The following is a 19,922-nucleotide window of genomic DNA, read 5'->3' as shown; positions in this document are numbered from 1 at the left end:
GAAAGACTACCGCTATCATGTATGAAAACGAATACGCACGACTCCACGCAGTGAATGCGAGTGAATTCCCGTTTTATTTCATCTGTAGCGACGCATATCGAATCATATCAACGCAAGTCTCAGACACAGTCCTACACTTAGTCACAAAAGTCTTCGTACAGGTGAAAAAGCAACAAAATAACCGATTATTTATAAATTTTGCTACATTTCGTTATCGAAATGTATAATATAAAACAGTTAATAACGTTTTATGGATAAAATAAAGAATATTCTATTTAAATAAATAAATAAGTTAAAAAAATATCGTTTTTTGATGTCATGAAAATGTTCGTACACTGACAAGACTCTGATCTTAATTCATTATGATGATTTGCCGATTGTTAATTTTCGGTTCACCTCGTTTAACTTTGGTATATCGTAAACTTTGACTTGTTAAGACATGTTCAGTGCGACAATTGCATCACATTTACAACATCAATTTATAATGAGCGCCCATAGAAAAGAAACTAGCGAAGAATTAAGAAATTTAATTGTTAAATTCAAAAACGAAGGAAAATCGTTGAGCACAATCTCAAAACTTGTTAATAAACTACGATCTACACTGCAATATATCATAAAAAACTTCAAAACTAATAATAATGTGAGCAATAAACCTCGGACAGGTCGCCCTTCGAAGTGAAACTCACGAGACAAACGAAATATTATTCGTGAAGTATTAAAAGAACCAACTTTGAGTGGTCCAATATTGGCGGCAGAGGTGTCGAAAGGATCAATCCAATAAACCAGAAGAAACGCGTGGAATTTGCTCGAGAACATATTGACAAATTCTATGGAATTTTGGAACACCGTATTATTTAATGATGAATCTAAATTTAATATTTTTGGATCGGATGGACGGGGTAAAGTATGGAGAAAAACGATTACTGAGTTCAAACTCGAGCATCTCTTACGTACGGGTGGATCAATTATGGTTTGGGGATGCATGGCGGCGGCTGGGGTAGGGAATTTGGTTTTTATTGATGGAATTATGGACTGTGTTTATTATCTTAACATATTGAAGGAAAATTTGCGTGCCAGCGTTGATAAACTAAATCTAGGAAGGATATGGATATTTCAGCAGGATAATGATCCTAAATATTCAGCGAAGATAGTTAAGGAATGGCTGTTGTATAATGTTCCAAAGCAATTAAATTTCCCACCTCAGTCCCCTGACCTAAATCCCATAGAACATTTCTGGGACGAAATTGAAAGAAGAGTGAGAAAAAATAGGATAATGGGCAAAGCCTCCCTTAAAGAAGCGATTTTGAAAGAATGGGAGAATATTACGCCCGATGTTACTAGAAACTTAGTATCGTCGATGTAAAACCGTTTAAAAACTGTTAGAGCAGAAAGGTGGACCGACACGATACTAGTTATTTATTTAATAGGATTTTTTTTCAGTTATTTTGTTAATAATTCGTTGTACGAACACTTTCGTGTGATCAGAAAAAGTAATTTATCTTTGTTATCTTTTTTAATTCTTACTAGAAGCATATATTTTAATTTTAAATCATTATTAATCATTGAAAATATGTAAAATGTTTCATAACAGTTATAAATAAATAATTATGTTGTTCATAAATACGAATTTCTAGCCTGTACGAAGACTTTCGTGACTAAGTGTATATCTATAATGCAACGCAAATCGAAACAACGCAAATTGAGTCGACGCAAATCGAGACCCTAGTGTATATAGGTAATTCTCGAGTTGTTATCAAACTTACTAACAAAAATCAACAGTTTTGTTATTTTGGGGATTTATTATGTGTTTTGAGTTTATTATAAACAATTTATATATAAAATTCTTTTCTCCATCATTATTAATTTCTGAGTAATAATTGATTTTGATAGCGAATGTCAACAACACTTTCTATCTACAACGTGATCTTGTATAAGCTTGATGTAATTTTAGATTACGTACGTATTTTTGGTTCATTATAAACAATTTTTATTAAAATTATTTAACTGTATCATTTTTAATTCGTGAGGTATGACCGACATTAAAATCGTCAATCTTTAATTTGTGTAATATAATTAATAAGTATTTATTTTTTTAGGGATATAGCAAAATCGCAAACTTATATAAAAACGATAACATCAGCGCTGTCTTCATCATAAAAGGAACAAAAATCGCAATACAACTCAAGGACATTCGTGCTTCGTTCGGAAGAGCATTGGTTAAAAAATATATATAATAATAAAAACGACATTATTCCCACCGCAAAAACAAATAGTTTTGAGAGAACAAATTGTAAGAACAGAACAAATTAAACTAAAACAACGTAGCTTTCTTAGGAGTATACTCTATTATAATACGATATTATGATGTAATTAATTGGAAAGAACGTTGTATATTTATTAAGGATGTATTCGGAATTTGCAGTAGCAATAATAATGTTAAAAGAAACATTAATGGAAACGTTACTTTTTCGAAAACGTGTGATATAATACAGTAAAAGAAGAAAAATTGCTTTGGTTGGTAGTCGAAATATATTTTTGTTGTTTTTATTGTTGCGTTTTAAAAAAAAAGTTAGTGGTTAATAAACGGTGTTAGAAAAAATTAATATTTGTGGATTTACGTTGAACATTTTTTAACTTAAAATAATGTAACAAAATGGAACAAGAAAAAAAGGGAAATTATAACTCCACGAATCAGTAGAAAAAAATTAGAAAGAATTAGATGAGAAAAGAATTTTAAAAAATTGTACAATCAGTAGTGTTTTTATTTATTTATTTATTTGTCTTTGAAAAGGGCCTAATTTTTCACTATCAAAGGAAAAATGAATCATTGTTTTAAGTTTTACTTTGCTTCTGTTAAAATTTAAGCAAGGCAAAAATTAACTTATCAAATTGCGGACAATAATTTAAATTTAAAAAGAAACGAATTTTAACACCAATTTATAAAGAAAGAAAAATAATTAAAATTATCTCGTTGTTGTCCAGAGCTTAAAGAAATGTTCGTGTTGTGATAATTATAAAGAAAAAACATCACATATCGTATCATTTTTCTGACAATTAAAAAAAAATCTTGCTAAGATCAATTTTCGGACGTTTTTATGTTAACATAAGCAAAGTAAAATTCTTTATTAAATTAATATGATATATAAAAACACCAAAGAACTCATTAACAACCCTAGGTCTTCCGCTAACTTTCAAACTTTCACCGTTTCACTCTGTTTTTCTTTAATTTTTTTTATATCATTGCGGCAATTTTTGAGTAAAACCAATGATATTGAATATTTATAAAGAGAACACACTGGCTTTCGAGGATCTCTTGGTGTAATAATTAATTAAAAATGAGTCTTTCGATAATTTAACTTCGTGTAACTAGTTAACTTTTTACTGGACCTGATGTAGAGAGTTGTAGGTAAACTAGTTCGACATGAAAAGAAAAAATAACGGAGATCTTATTCTTTTACTTACCTTCAAATATATATCGTCGAATTAGTAAAACAAATAAAAGAAATAAAGGGAGGAGTAATTACGTAACCAAACACAATTTTAGCATTTATAACGAATTTTGTATTTATTATAATATTGGTGTAAAATTAATTTTATATAAAAAAAATTGGTAAAAATTAAAAAGTCACTGCCTTAAAATTTTTTTAATCTAAATTCTTCCTAAATCATCGAAATTGAGAGTCATTTTTTTACGTTAATTTAAATCTCACTCCAATACTATAAAAAATACCATTTCGTTATTTAAATTTAATAACACTTCACACAGAAAGAATAAGATCGTAGATGTAGCTTGAATTAAAGAAACCAGTTAATTCTGGTTCACACTTAGCACTTATCTACTTGTATAAGGACGTCATCAATTCATAAACTTTATAAGTGTCAATTGGAAAATTATTAAGCAAAAGTAAATTAATGAAGAAACTGTAAAATTTCTTGCATCTAATTCAATGTTAAACGATGCGCAAAAGTGAGATATTACCGTAGTTAAAAACAATGTGAAACGTCGAGCAAAAAACTTTTTATCATGTTAGAGTCTTTGAAATTTAAAGTAAATAAAAAAAAAAAATAACATTGTAGTTCTACTAATAGTTAGTTAGGCTATTTAAAAGGAAAAAAAACAGTGAAGTTTAAAAAAATGTTTAAATGACAAAAAACTGTGTGTTCGCATTTAAATGTATACACAAGGAAAAATTTCATATAGTAACTGTAATTAAATTTAAAATTAAATGAAATAAAAGTGGAAAACGAATCCGTTACGATTGACCGTTATTAGTTCATTTTAATTAGAAATAAAATCACTGTACAAACAATGCAATATTATTGTATAAATATTAAACACTCCTATAACCAAAGAATTAAAAAAAAATAGTTTAGAAATATTTGTAAAAAAAAAACTGTGTAGAAACATACTGCCAATAACGAAACAAAATGTAATCTTAATAATCCTTAATAATATAATTATTTACAGATAAAAGTGTGAGGTGGTACATAACATTGTTTATATATAGGTGGTGCAAATTCTGTGGTCACCATTGGCGTCTAGGAAACTCTTTTATTTATAATTTGTTTAAATTTTGGTTGCTTAGAAACTATAGTTATATCTCAACAATTTATTATCGATGAGTTAATAATAATTCTTCTCAACCTTTAGTATACAATTTTAATGAACTAAAATGAACCAAATATATTAGTCACTTTCAATCAAAAATTTTAATTTTTGTAGATACCAAGCTAAATGATATAAACCCGAAACTATCAAAATTACACTTAGGAAAGAAAAACTTTCCTAATCTCAAAAATTAGACACCACAACTATGTTGAAGTCGTCGTTGTAATTCTCGTGGATTATCAAGTGACCAATAACGACAATTGAAGGGCTGGGTGCAAAAACGAGGTAGCTCCATTTTAGTAAACTTTTGGGAATCATCAAAAAAGTGATTTAAAAGGAAAATATGATTCCAATTTGGATTTTGATTATGTTATTGGTAGAAAATGTTGTCGTTAATTTTTTTGACTTTGTTTTCTACGAGAATACTCACCACAATTTGAAAAAAATGTCTAAAAAATTCTGAAATGGAGCTACCTGGTTTTTGCCACGTACAATAATAACAGTATCCTACTCCCCTATCTACGTTTCATCGTCATCTGTAGACGATTTGACTACATTTTCTTCAGCAGAGGTTACAAATTCTTTCATAGTACCACTTGTGAGGTGGAGATAGCTTTGCTATTTTCTTTCTTTCAATGGAAGAAGTTCATTATACGCTTTTCTGTCAACTTCAAGATCATGTAGGATGATCTTTGTCTTGAAAGTTACGAATTCTTGGCAGAATAGAGCGTTATGGATCTCAGAACATTTTAGTGTATTGGCACTGTCTGAATATTATTCGATACTTAAAACTCACTTGCATTCACTCTTCGGGCAATATCAGCCTTTGCTGTTTCCTGTTCTGTTTTTGACCTGAGCAAAACTGCGATCGTATGGCAAAAAACTATGTCTGGGTTCAGGGTAGTGGTGTCTAATGTTAACAAATCATTATTGTAGTGTCAATGTTTGCCAAAAATGTATTAATACGCTATTTTTATTTTGAGCAGCGCGTTTTAACCTCTGGCTTTATAGAAGTCTTAATAAAATGATGTAAACAACAAATAACTTCATTGGAGCCTTTACGCCCAGTAACTTCATCATACATGTAAAAGAAACTTTTCAAAGTACTACTCTGATGAATGCAAAATGGAAATACCCGCAGTTGACGTTTATAAAACACATCTTCGGCTGGGACATGTGGTAATGATAAATTCTGTTCAAAATCAAAACTAATAACCTCCACGAATCAGAAAATGGCAGTTTTTATTTTTCCTTCATATCTCGGTAAAAACTGTCCGCTTTATCAAGATGAAATTTTTTTTCAATTATAAGCTTTTGTTTGTCCTGTTCATCCGTTCAACTTTTTAATGAATTTTCCTAGGCGTCACATTTCTGACATGTATCAGACCTTGGGTGTCCAAAGCTTAGATTAAAGTTTTCTACAAAAATTCTGCGATAAAAATCGTGGATAATGTAGGGTTTGAAGTCTTTTTCTCCCATTATGCGATGCTGTTCTAGCTCAAATTTTTCCAAATAGAGTCTATACATGGTGGCGACGTTTAGTACAGGTGACAGAAAATGACGATTTTCATTGTCGTTTCTACTGTAGTGAGATTTTCTTCTATTTTCCGCTCTGTATTTGTTGAACAATATCCCTTTCTGTCTATTGGACTGGTTATGTTCAGGGCAATGTGGTTCGCAATTCTTTCTGCGCGGCTGGTAGTTATACAAACTGTCTGATCGTTTGTTCTTTGGACCTCGTTTACATTAATCAGACCGGCAAGATCAGCATCCTGACAATCTTTATTTCCGAGCTCATTAAATGTTTTTATAAGGTCACTTTGCAACTGTTCTGTAAATTTTGCAAAACACTTCTTTCGACAGTTATTGCTGTCTTGTTCTTCTTTCAGGAAATTTTTCCCTTATGATTTGTATGTTATTCGCCTAATGCACGCTTATTTTTTACAACATTTCGTTTCCAGGATTCTGGATGTCATATCCTTTTCTTCCCATTAACCATTAGCCCTCTTCAGTATTAACCTATTTTTTTTGAGATATTCAATAACATGCAAGCAGTTATATGTTCACTGTCGCTACAGGATGATTCCATTTCCGTCTCGGGAATAAAGTGGGTTGACGAATCCTCGAAGGGTTCACCAGGTTCACTGTCACTGTTTATTTTGTTCAACTTTAATCTACACGGTTCGCACAATATCAAAACATTACTTACACACCTGATGCGATCATCGACACAATGACAGTTTGAGATTAAATATAAATGGTTACCACGTGGTAGCACACGCTAACCCATGGAGCAAAAACCAGCTGGCTCCTGGAGCAACCCAATTTTTGCACCGAAACAGCATAACAGGTAGCTCCATTCAACGTTCTGCAGTCGTATTAAGCTGTGGAACTGCCTGGTTGTTGCACCAATCTCGTAGAGTACAGTTTTGAGAACCAAAATCAATGAAAAAGTCAAATTCCCCCAAAACTGGAGCTACCTGGTTTTTGCATCCAGCCCTTCAATTTGGATTGTGTACAAAACCATCTATTGTAAGTGAAAGTGAATATCACCGTTACATCTTCATCGTCTAAACTGTGCAATATACGCACGCTCCATTGTTTACGTTAAGGGAGCCTTTAAATCACTATAATTTTGTAAGGGTAATGCTAGAAATATTTGTCTAAAATGATCATTAAACTTCCGCGAGGAATCGGAGTGCTTGAACGTGGCGTCTAGTTGATCGAGTTGAAACGTTCTTACACGATCAATATTTTCCTGTGTGAAGGAAGCACCTCTTCTCTGCTCTCTTCACTCTTCTGTGTGTGCGAAAATTATTCACCACCTTAGAATTGAGTTACGCAAAGGAAGCATATGACGGCAAACACTCCATTCTCCATGGTAACCAAATTGAACGAATATTCTCACGATTAGAGGGGGTTGGCTTATTGTTCGATCACTCCACTCTATGTACAGTCGTGTTCACGGGAAATGCGCACTCAAGGTCAAGCGCTATTGTGAGATCCGACATGCCGCTGGCTAAACGGACTGAGCCGAGCGCCCACGAAGCACGAGCTTCGTTTAGCCAGCAGCATGTCGGATCAAACAACAACGCTTGACCTTGAGTGCGCATTTCCCGTGAACACGACTGTACACCCATTAAAGAAACGTCCATATTGGTGTGACCACCTAATATAATAAATGTTTCTATGTCAAGATCTTGATGTATAATAACCATTGTAAGTCCAGTAATCTGATGATCAGTTTCGAGTTGATATTATATTAATTGTAGACCCTCGGCTGCAAGCGACCTTAGCTTATTCGAATAAATCCTATATTCTTTCTTATGAGTGTAGTCAAGGTCGCTTGCGGCCGAGACACTGCAATGTGTCTACCAGTTTCTACCAGGGTTAATTGAGCGAAATATTATATTCCCCATTCTAATTAAAGCCGAAACCGCTTGCAGCCCAGGCACAACAATGTGTTGATTAGTTTCGGAGTGATATGGTATTAATTGTAGAGCCTCGGATACAAGTGACCTCGGCTTAATCAGATAAATCTTATACTACCCTTTCAAAATTTAGTCGAGGTCGGTTGCGACCGAGAAGCTGCAATGCGTATTTACAAGTTTTGGATTGATTTGATATTAATTCTAGACCCTCGGCTATAATCTCAAATTAACAGTAATTCTTCATGAATTTCAATAACCTTATTCTTTGCTTAATTTACGTCGTATATCAATTTTATTAAGATCCTACAATCTCTTGTTAGCGTCACTGACTGCCCTTGGATTTACCTCTTCATGTTTATCTTAGTTTCAATTTTACCTTTCCTGTCGTTTTTTGTTTGTGCGTGTTGATTCTGCGCTCTCATCTGCTTGTGATATTAAATGTGGTGTACCACAGGGTAGTGTGTTGGGTCTGTTGCTCTTTATAATTTCTATTAATGCCGTCACCCATTGCATTTCTTGTAACTATCATGTGTATGCTGATGACCTCCAAATTTACACTACGATAACTATTGATGATTTTCCGGAAGCAATTGCACGTCTCAATCATGATCTTTCTAATATTTTGGAATGGTCTAAACGTTATGGCCTTAAATTAAATACTGCTCAATCTCAAGCACTTGCGTTTGGCAGTCGACCTTTACTTGCGAAGCTTAATGATTTTTCACCCATGCACTTAATGCTTGACGGTGACATTATGCAACTGTCAGATACGATTAGAAACCTTGGGGTGGTTATGGATTCTACAATGTCCTGGAAACTTCAAATTCAATCCGTCTGCAAATAGGTCTATCATTGTTTCCACTCGCTGAAAAGTCTCCGTTGTTTCCTTCCTACCATGGTCCGTCGTAATCTTTGTTATTCTCTGATTCTCCCCCATATAGATTATGCTGACACGGCATATCCTGATTTTTCAGTAACACTCCGAAACAAACTACAAAGACTTCAAAACAACTGTATACGGTATATCTTTGATCTCCAGAAGGAGATTTACCATAAATCGTTTACGGTGCAGGCGATAACCCTTTGGAATAGTTTGCCTACTGAGATTCGTAATATTTCTCACTTTATGACATTTAAAAATCATCTAAAACGTCATTTATTTGCTCTCAAGTATCTTTCTGAAAACGCTTTCTTCTTTTTTTCTCTTCTTCTTCTTTTGTTTCTCTTCTTCTTTTATTCTAGCAAGCAACATAATCCACCTACATACATTTACACAAATACGCTTTTAAAACTTATGTCTTGGTTCAGTTACGAGCGCCGTGGCTTCAATCTTCTTGTCACCACTAGCAATACATTTCTGCAGGCTAAATAAATGCAGAACGAATAAATGTTTCTGTATCATGTCCTTGATATACTGTAATTAATCCAATTCCCATTCTGTTCTGTCTATATTTCTTGTATATGCGGACGATAAGTAATCTTTCCATCACTTGGAGATATTCCTGTCGGCCTCTTGAATTCTGATCTGCATTCTCTGGCAATCGCTGGCAGTCTATTCCTTTCCATTAGTGAAACATACTCGTCATCTTCCGTCACATTTCTTCCGTATTTCCTTGCTTCTTCTCTGACAGTATCATGGCTTTGATATACAACAGTTATCGATAAACCAACGTCTTAGTCTCTATGTCTGGAACCAACAACAACCTTTCGTAGACTTGGTATACAACAGATGTTTCTATCAACATCATCTTAATATACAACAGTTATTAGTATACCGATGTTGTAGTTCCAATTAAAAAGCTTGGTCCGCAAGTGATCTCGGTTATAATTTCTCATCAAACACTGATAACTCATCGTGGACTTAATAGATATTTGGATATCAAAATTGTGACATATAATACAAGGATACTGATTTTTTGATCCCAATTGATGAACCTCGGCAATATTCCCTCGGTAACATCTTGATTTTACAATTATTATTTGTATACCGATGTCTTAATCAACCTCGGCTATAATTTCTTTGTCATTAACTGATGATAATTCTTGGCTAATAAATAAACTACACTGCTTTTTCAGCATCAAGAGGAAAAACAACTAAACGATGCCCAATTGAGTGAGTTCGACAAAAACAGTAATTCTCTGGGGATAAAAATAATTAAAATTAATATGAATTTATTTCCTAAAAAATCAAAGTTCAAGTTTTTATTGCTAGATTATTGTTGACTCTTAATCATACTTGTTAGAATTGGAAAATATTTCATTTACATTTTTTCGTATAGTTAGCTGATTATATGATCAATTCCCAGTGAATATATCATCAAAAATGTGCAGACCAAGAATTGTTGAATGGATGTTGAACGAAAATACCCGGATACTCAACGAAATACTCAGATTGTACTCACTCAATAGATGTTTCTATATCGTGACTGAAGTGAAAAAATGACAACTGGGAAGCCTCGGCTACAAGCGATCTCTACTATAATTCTTGCCAATTACCAAAAAAGATTCTGCAGGCTTGATATATAATACATGTTTCTATATCATGACCCTAGTGTACAGTATATGCCGTAGTATGCCAGTAGTATTGATGTGCCAATATCTTGGTCTCGATTAGAAAGTCTCTGTTAATCTTTCTGCCATCAACTATTGGTGGACTATTCGCAAATTTGGTATATAATGGAAGTTTATAATGGAGGTTATCGGTTTACCGATGTCTTGGCTCAATTGGAAAGCTTCGGCTGCAAACTTGTGTGTCATCAATAACTGTTTCTATATCATGGCCTTGATACACAATAGTTATTGGTAAACATTGTAAACCTAATTGGAAAGCCATAGCCACAAGCCGCCTCGCCTATAATCTTTCTGTCTTCAGCTAACAACAAACTACTGCAGGCTTTGGTACACAATAGATGTTTCTATATAATGTCCTTAACAAACAATACTTATTACCAATGTCTTTATTTCAATTGAAAAGATTTTGCGACATCCTCTCTGCATTTAACCAACAATTTTCTGCAGACTCGCTATTAAATAGATGTTGATCCTAACGTGCAATTCTTATTTACACACTGATGTCTTGCTCCATTAAAAAAGCTTCAGGTGCAAACCGTTTTGATATTCTTTCTGCCTTCAACCAACAATAAAATTCTGCAAGCTTGGTATACAATAGATGTTTGTACATAATCTCTGCTACAATCATCATTACATCAAGTAACGATAACCATACGCGAGCTTATTATACAATAGTTTCCATATCAAAACCTTGTTAATACTAATCTATTGATGTCGCTGAAAACGCAGCAGTTACAAGCAATCTCGAACACAATCTTTCTACAACCATCAATTCGTGGACTTGATATGCAGTATTTGTTTCTATATCAAAGATTTGAAGAAACCAACAGTAGTCTTCTGTAGACTTAGATATGTATATCTTTCTATAAATCTGCTTGATATGTATTAGTTACTATTAAACAACATAATCAACTGCGCGAATTTGATATAATTCTGAATGGTTAAAATTTTGTAAAGCCATATTTGTCATTAAAAATATTTACTTTCTAATGATGATGACCATTTTGAACAAGTTAGTTACCTAGTTAAATTTTAAAAATGTATTGATTATGAACATTTTTAAACTCAATCGAAATTCTTGATAATTTTTATATTTTCTTATTACAATAATTTATGAAAAATCAATTTCTTCACTTTTAGTTCTTGCGATATAGTTTATTAAATTGAATCAAAAATTAGAATAACGATAGAGTTGAGTTAAAGATTTCTTAGATCCCAATGGTGTGCACAAATTAAACTCTCTATATAGAAAAACATAAAGTTAATCAACTGCAGTTATTTCGCGAACTTGCAACAGATGGCAAAATTTGAATCACGCTAAAATAATCATGTTTAAACCGCTAAATAAATTATAACCTGTATTTGCTCCTAATTTAAATTAATTTGTAGAAAAAAATTGTATATAACAACTGGATTGTTATCACAGATCCTTTGGTTATAGGTGTAAAATGTGATTAAATGAATGTGTCCTTTCGAAAATAAAAAATTGAAAAAAAATCTATGCACAAAACCACACCTGTTAAGTAAAATATACCGAAGAAACTTTCTTAATTGTTGGGTAGTGATTATAGTATATTGTAATATTATGTACCTAATTATATAAGTAGTTAACATTTTTTCTTTTAATTTTAAATTATTTTCTGTTAATTAATACAATTTAAAAAAGATCTTGTTAACGACAATATGTTAACTCGCTATACCCGTACCACAAGATTTTAACTTTTAAAATAAAAGAAATTTCAGTTATTATCTCGTGAAACTGAAATAGCGATCTGTTAAAAATCCCAAAAGCAAAGCGTTCCCATATGCAGTTCTTTCAAATAAATTAATAAATTTTGAACTGAAACGGAATACTTTCCAAAATAATAAGATCAACTGAAAAATCGGTCGATCAAAAAGAGTCACTCGCGTGTTGTGACGTCTCTAAAAATAGTTATTTGCACCCTGTGTCAGTGTCCGCTCTCTTGTATGTCTTTAATAAAAAAAAAACCAAATGAATGTGCATGTTTCCTATCCGCAGGACGACGTAAAGTCTATTTATAATTTTTTTTGTTTGTACTTCTTCAAATTTCGCCCACCTTTTTAACTATATCTTTGTATATAAACACTAAATGAACAAATAAATAAAGAAAATGAAACCAATAAACCCTTAAATGAATAACATTAAGAAAAATCTTCTACCCCGTTTGATGTAACGTTAAAAAAAGAGTTATTATTACATGTTATGTGTATTAGACAATAAATAATTGTACGTATGTATAATTTGTAGAGGCGATATCTTTTTTGTATGTAGAAATATAAATGTGTAGGAAACGTTGATTAATTAATAAATGAAAACGATTAAAAATTCCTACAAAAAATATGTACATGTAATTTGACCGAACGACGTCCTGCGGATTTTGTAAATTAGAAAATTCATTTAAATCTATGATATATACATTTGAAACTGGAAGTTTAATTATAAATATCTTCCGTATATTAAACAACATTGTTTTATTTTCCTAAATTCTTTAACTTGTTTTCAAACATTTCTTCTATTAAGTTAGCCAACTGAGTTAGCCGAAGCACTCACACAATAGATGTGTTTTTTAAATGATTATTAAATAAATTAATTTTATTAAGACATACAATTTCGCCATGATGTCCCTATTTTCGCATAGTCTAAGTGTCAAAAAAGATGCTAATTCAAAAATTCCTGGAAACCGTGTTTATTGAAATTAAGAAATAAAACTTATTTTAAATTGAAGCTTGAAGCTTTCTGTTTAAATCGATGTATAACAATCGATGGGTTGAATTAAAAAAATATTGAGAAAAAGAGTATTGAGTTAAAACTAACATTTTCCTATAACCTAAAAGTGTCAAAAAAGATGCTAATTTAAAAATTCTTGAAAGCCGTATTTATTGAAATTAAAGAATGGGACTTATTCTAAATTAAAGCTCAAAGCTTTCTTTTTAAAATGATGTATAATAATTGTTAGGTTGGATTGGAAAAATATTGACAAAAAACATGTTGAAACAAAACTTACATTTTCGTATAACCTAAAAGTGTCAAAAAAGATGCTAATTTAAAAATTCCTGAAAGCCATTTTTATTAAAATTAAGGAATAAAACTTATTTTAAATCAAAGCTCAAAGCTTTCTCTTTAAAATGATGTATAATAATTGTTGGGTTGGATTGGAAAAATATAGAGAAAAAAAATGTTGAAACAACACTTACATTTAAAAGAGTCAAAAAAGATGCTAATTTAAAAATTCTTAGAAACCATGTTTATTGAAATTAAGGCATTCCTTAATTGAGACTTATTTTGAATTTTAAATTTAAGCTCAATGTTTTCTTTTTAAAATGATCTGTAATAATCACACCTAATAACCATTTATCAAAGAAATACCTTTTTGAACAACAAAATTCAACAGCACCACTTTTCACTAAACTTCTAACCTCACATCTGGATGAATAAGTTTAAAGTGTACCTAAAAATCCTACAGTGCGGATTGCGACGTTTTTTATACAGATTATTTCTTGTATACACTTGTATAGTAGAAAGTACAGACAGCTCTAAATTCGTATAACCTAAAAGTGTCAAAAAAGATGCTAATTTAAGAATACCTGGAAGCCGTATTTATTGAAATTAACGAATAAAACTTATTTTAAATTAAAGCTCAAAGCTTTCTCTTTAAAATAATGTATAATAATTGTTGGGTTGGATTGGAAAAATATTAAAAAAAACATGTTGAAACAAAACTAACATTCGTATAATCTAAAAGTGTTAAAAAAGATGCTAATTTAAAAATTCCTGGAAGCCGTCGTATTTATTGAAATTAAGGAATGAGACTTATTCTATATTAAAGCTCAAAGCTTTCTCTTTAAAATGATGTATAATAATTGTTGGGTTGGATTGGAAAAATATTTTAAAAAAATGTTGAAATAAAACATACATTTTCGTATAACCTAAGAGTGTCAAAAAAGATGCTATTTTAAAAATTCCTGGAAGCCGTATTTATTGAAGTTAAGGAATGAAACTTATTTTAAATTAAAGCTCAAAGTTTTCTCTTTAAAATGATGTATAATAATTGTTGGGTTGGATTGGAAAAATATTCTAAAAAAATTTTGAAATAAAACATACATTTTCGTATAACCTAAGAGTGCCAAAAAAGATGCTATTTTAAAAATTCCTGGAAGCCGTATTTATTGAAGTTAAGGAATGAAACTTATTTTAAATTAAAGCTCAATGTTTTCTCTTTAAAATGATGTATAATAATTGTTGGGTTGGATTGGAAAAATATTAAGAAAAAAAATGTTGAAACAACACTCACATTTAAAAGAGTCAAAAAAGATGCTAATTTAAAAATTCCTGGAAGCCGTATTTATTGAAGTTAAGGAATGAGACTTATTTTAAATTAAAGCTCAAAGTTTTCTCTTTAAAATGATGTATAATAATTGTTGGGTTGGATTGGAAAAATATTAAGAAAAAAAATGTTGAAACAACACTTACATTTAAAAGAGTCAAAAAAGATGCTAATTTAAAAATTCTTAGAAACCATGTTTATTGAAATTAAGGCATTCCTTAATTGAGACTTATTTTGAATTTTAAATTTAAGCTCAATGTTTTCTTTTTAAAATGATCTGTAATAATCACACCTAATAACCATTTATCAAAGAAATACATACCTTCTTGAACAACAAAATTCAACAGCACCACTTTTCACTAAACTTCTAACCTCACATCTGGATGAATAAGTTTAAAGTGTACCTAAAAATCCTACAGTGCGGATTGCGACGTTTTTTATACAGATTATTTCTTGTATACACTTGTATAGTAGAAAGTACAGACAGCTCTAAATGCGCCGAATAGATAACTACTGTTTAAAATTACCGGTACTTTAAAATACCGTTGGGACACAAAGGGTTAATCCCTTGCGACTTGTAAATAACCTTTTAAAGTATTTAACAAATAAATAAATAATTACATTAATTTTATTATAAATTAATATTAACGATTTTTCGCTGCTTAACCTCTCCTAAATTTGACAATGTTTGACATATAACCTCCATTACTAACCTACACATACATTTAAATGTATGTGGTGAAATAATCTAAGTCGTACGTCCATATCGTGATTCATACCATTTTTAAACGTCAAGTCACTGCCAGCTCTCGTGGTTTCTACTATATAAACATCTAAGTAGTCATCATCAAATAAATTTAGTACTCTATTAGCAGTCAACCAAGTGTTGTCACCAACGTTTAATTTCTATAAGGTGGATCTGGTCTCCTGTTGGCAACGTTGGATCTGGTCTTTTATACATCTTCTGTAATCAATAAGTAGCATTTTGGTGATAGTAACTAATCTTGTATTAGCTTCATCTAGTCCTCTCCAAACAGTGTCAAATCTTCTGCAAGCTGTGTTTGGTTTTCTGTATCTAGTGCCTAGCCTTTTGTTAGCAGTATTTAGTATTTTGCCAATAGTAATTAATCGTTGGTTAGCAGTATCTAGTTCCCTGAAAATTATTGCTAGCCTTCTGATAACAATATCTAAGTATCCGTTAGCAATATCTAGTTTTGGTAATGCGTACACAGGAAAAAATCGTGTCGTGTAAAAATGTTAGAGTAGTTGGTAAAAAGAATTAGAGTAAAAATTGTAATATCACATGGTAAAAATAACTCTAATGTACACTATATTTAATATTAATATAGAGTTCATATATTATTCACTTAATAGAGTAGTTTTTACAGTTCTCTAAAGGAGAGTTCTTTTTTACTTATGTTAGTGAAGTTATGTAATATATAAAACATTAAATTTTACACTAGACGTGTACTTTTCCTTCGGGTACTTCGTAGGCACTGCACTATTTTGCTCGGGATTACTCGTCGGTATAACGTGATCAACATGTGGTGTGATACAAGCTAAAATTTAACGGTCATCTACTAAACGAGTCGGAACTCGATAGCGTCTCGAGACCTGATTTACGCGATATAGAAAGAAAGATTATTTTTATTTTAATTATGTTTGCCAAAATAAAAAAAACATTCATGATGTGAAATTAGTGGAACTTCCGGAAGATTTTACATACAAGTTCCTTGTGAAGATTGGTAAAAATGTGCAACTTGGTGCAACTATACAAATAGGAAACTTATAGAAGACTCATTAGATGCAGTTTTGATGGTGACTCGGTGGAAACTTTAAAATGAATTAAGTATTATATATGTTATATGTATATAAACAGAATTTACTTTTTTTAAATTTAAGTTATAACAATATATTACAAGTAAAAATAAAAACAAATATTTTATAATTTTGATTTTTATTACAAACGTAAAACTTCCCTAAAAATACTCCATTTCCTATTAAAAATTAACACTAATAAGTGTAAGATACACACTATTTAGTGATATTTTGTCAATTAATAGAGTAAAATTAGAGCGAATTTTTAATAATTTACACTGATTAGATTAGAAATGTATCTAATTAGAGTCACGACAACATCTAGTTAGATTACATATAATACACTGTTATAGAGTAACGATTTTACACTATTTAATAAACACCATCTTGTCACTATTTAGTGTAAATTTTTAATCTAGTCACCTACACTATATAGTGCAAAAAAATAACTCTAAATAAATTGGACCGATCTGAACCATGTTTTAGAGTTGATTTTTACTCTATATTTTTTCCTGTGTAGTGCTTCACGGATGGACAAGTATGTGTTGTTGTGGTCGATCCGAGATTTCATCCCTTCTTCTTGTTGGTTTCCTTTGGACGGCGGCAGACGTTTCGCCAAGATCTCCCCTAGCATTTTCAGTGCATTGTGGTAATCTTCTCTTGGCAGATTCCTCTTTCCAAAGGGAACCAACAGGAAGAACGAATGAAATCTCTGATCGACCACAACAACACAATATCTAGCTTTTTCTATACAAATCTAGTCTTTTATTAGAAGTGCCTAGTCGCCTAGTGTTAGCAGTAAGTACGCTGTTTTATACAAGCAGTATTTACTCTTCTATAAGCTGACTTAGGCATTTATTACAGTATCTACTGCTCTACCACCAGTATCTAATATTCTACAAGCAGTCTTGTGCAAAGCTATCTATCCTTCTAGTAGAAGTATCTAATGTTCTATTACCACAATTATATCTTAATTGTATTATGTAACCAATATTCATACTTCTACGAGTAGACTTAGTAATCCCTCACAGGATGTACTGCTCCACCAGCAGTATCTAACATTCTGTAACGAGTATTTAGGCTTGTGCAAACCTATCTAGGCGAGTTTTTCTCTATTTACCTCTGACCATTGCGAAGTAACAAGGTAAAATAGACAACCCTTTTCCATAAGAATAATTTGATAAAACTTACACTTTTGAACAATATATTGAAGAAAATCGTAAATTAATTGTAGATTAAGATTTATGCTGAAAAATAGGCCCTATACGGCATTAGGGGTGGTTGGGGTTAACTGCCCTAACCACCCCCACATTTTTTTTTGCGAGTATTACTTATCTATTTCGGTTTAATTTAAGGCGATGATTTCTTTATGCGTTAAGAACTACTTTTGAAAGAACTTATAAGGGTTAGATAAAAGGGTTATATAAAAATGTTCAGTAATGTTCAGTACAAATTTAAGTAATGTTACGACGACCTGAGTCTATATGTAGATATATGGAAAACAACTGGCACTATTTTTGTGAAAATTTGCATACAGGGTTTATCCGAGGAGCTCGTTTCAGCCAAAATATTTTCAGTTTTCTGCAACTTGCAGTTATATCGGAAATGAGCCGCTACTTCGTTAGTTAAAAGGGAATGTCTCAATTGTTATTGAATTTTCGAGATCCCCGCTAAATTTTAATATAATTTTACAAAAACCATAGATTTTAGATATAGGGATGTAATGACGAAGTCCCCTTATTTTTCAGCGTACAATACGCTGGTGAAGGAAAAAATATTTTGCCTGACTTCAGTGTAATTTCGAAAAATTTTTTTTTATTGTAACGGACTGCATCTGCAAAAATTTTCGAAAAAACTGAAATAACTTAGAAATGATGCAATCTAGTCATATAATGACTTATATCACGATATATTAAAATTAGCGGGGATCTCGAAAATTCAATAAAAATTTGGACATTCCATTTAAAATAACGAAGTAGGTATCCATTTTCGGTATAACCGGAAATTACAGAAAACTGAAATTATTTTCGCTGAAACGAGAGTTCCTTGGATAAACCCTGTATGCAAATTTTCACAAAAACAGTGTTAACAATTTGATATATATATAGACTCAGCTCGTAGTGACAGACATTGTTGTGTTAGGAAAAAGATACCCTTCTGTATTCTGCAAACAAAAGTCATCGGTAAATGACTGTTAGGAAATAAATATTTTGTTGTAAAGCGTGGTTTGATTAAATAGTTTGCTATAAGAGAAACAGTAATGAAGGATATACAGGATGTCTCAGCAAGACCGGTCATTAGACGTATCTGGGGTTCTGGGCAAAATAAAAATTTGAGAATTCAGATTTAAGTATTATCAATTGCGTTCTCTTCGACTAAAATATTTTCAGATTTCTAACACTTCCGGTTATACCGGAAGCCACCAACAACTTTTTTTTAATGGAACACCCTGTATATTTTTACAAGTTTGGATTTGTCTGATTTCAAGGCTTATGAATAACTTTACTTTCTGCAATTTGATTCAACCGTTCTCGAGTCATTCGAATTTTTCTAAAAAAAATCTGCTCCAACAGACATTTCTTCAAAAAATCAAAGAACACTTGATTTTTGAGATATCAATTTAGGATTCAGAACATGTTTAAGCAACATGATGGAGTATGTTTTGGTGCCGAGAACGGCAGTCTAGATCGTTTGGTCACTTTACTATGGCACGTTAACTTTTCGAAATTTTGAAGTACCATAACTTCATTTTTTTACAAAAGTTTTAGTATTAAGAATTTCCCTAATGTTAACAAATCAATTTTTCTTTAAAAATGCCGTCCAGGCTGTACAAAGCTTTTTCCATTCTACTCAACGTCTTTGAGTTTTTTCTTTAGTACCTTTAATGTTAACTATTTTAAATTACAGTCTAAATTGTTATAGATGTTAAATACATTCTATCAAAACAGAGTTCTTTATTTTTGTTAGGGAAGTGTATGGCGGCACAAGAAATCCTTTCTCTATTCCCCTTGTTTTATGACTATGATTCATTTCATATTTAGAAAAAAAGTCATTGTAATAAGTTTCATAAGGTTTATTTTCAAAGAATTTATTATTTTCTCTCTATCTTTCGCGCTCGCAACCACCGTAGAGTAATCAGCAAAAAGT

At 31.5% G+C, this 19,922-nt stretch overlaps 1 protein-coding gene across 1 annotated transcript in view; it reads left to right on the top strand.

Annotated features, from left to right (window-relative positions):
• LOC111429230 (Syntaxin 1A) overlaps positions 1-13,097 on the top strand; it is a 134,904-nt gene extending 121,807 nt beyond the window's left edge. The window contains exon 10 of the mRNA XM_023065089.2: positions 2,097-13,097. The gene's annotated coding sequence lies outside the window, so the exon portion shown is untranslated. The remainder of the gene's footprint in view (positions 1-2,096) is intronic.
• The last annotated feature ends 6,825 nt before the right edge of the window (positions 13,098-19,922 follow it).

The sequence above is a fragment of the Onthophagus taurus genome, chromosome 2, assembly GCF_036711975.1.
Source record: "Onthophagus taurus isolate NC chromosome 2, IU_Otau_3.0, whole genome shotgun sequence".
Lineage (NCBI taxonomy): Eukaryota > Metazoa > Arthropoda > Insecta > Coleoptera > Scarabaeidae > Onthophagus > Onthophagus taurus.
This window is presented reverse-complemented; position numbering and strand designations above follow the sequence as displayed.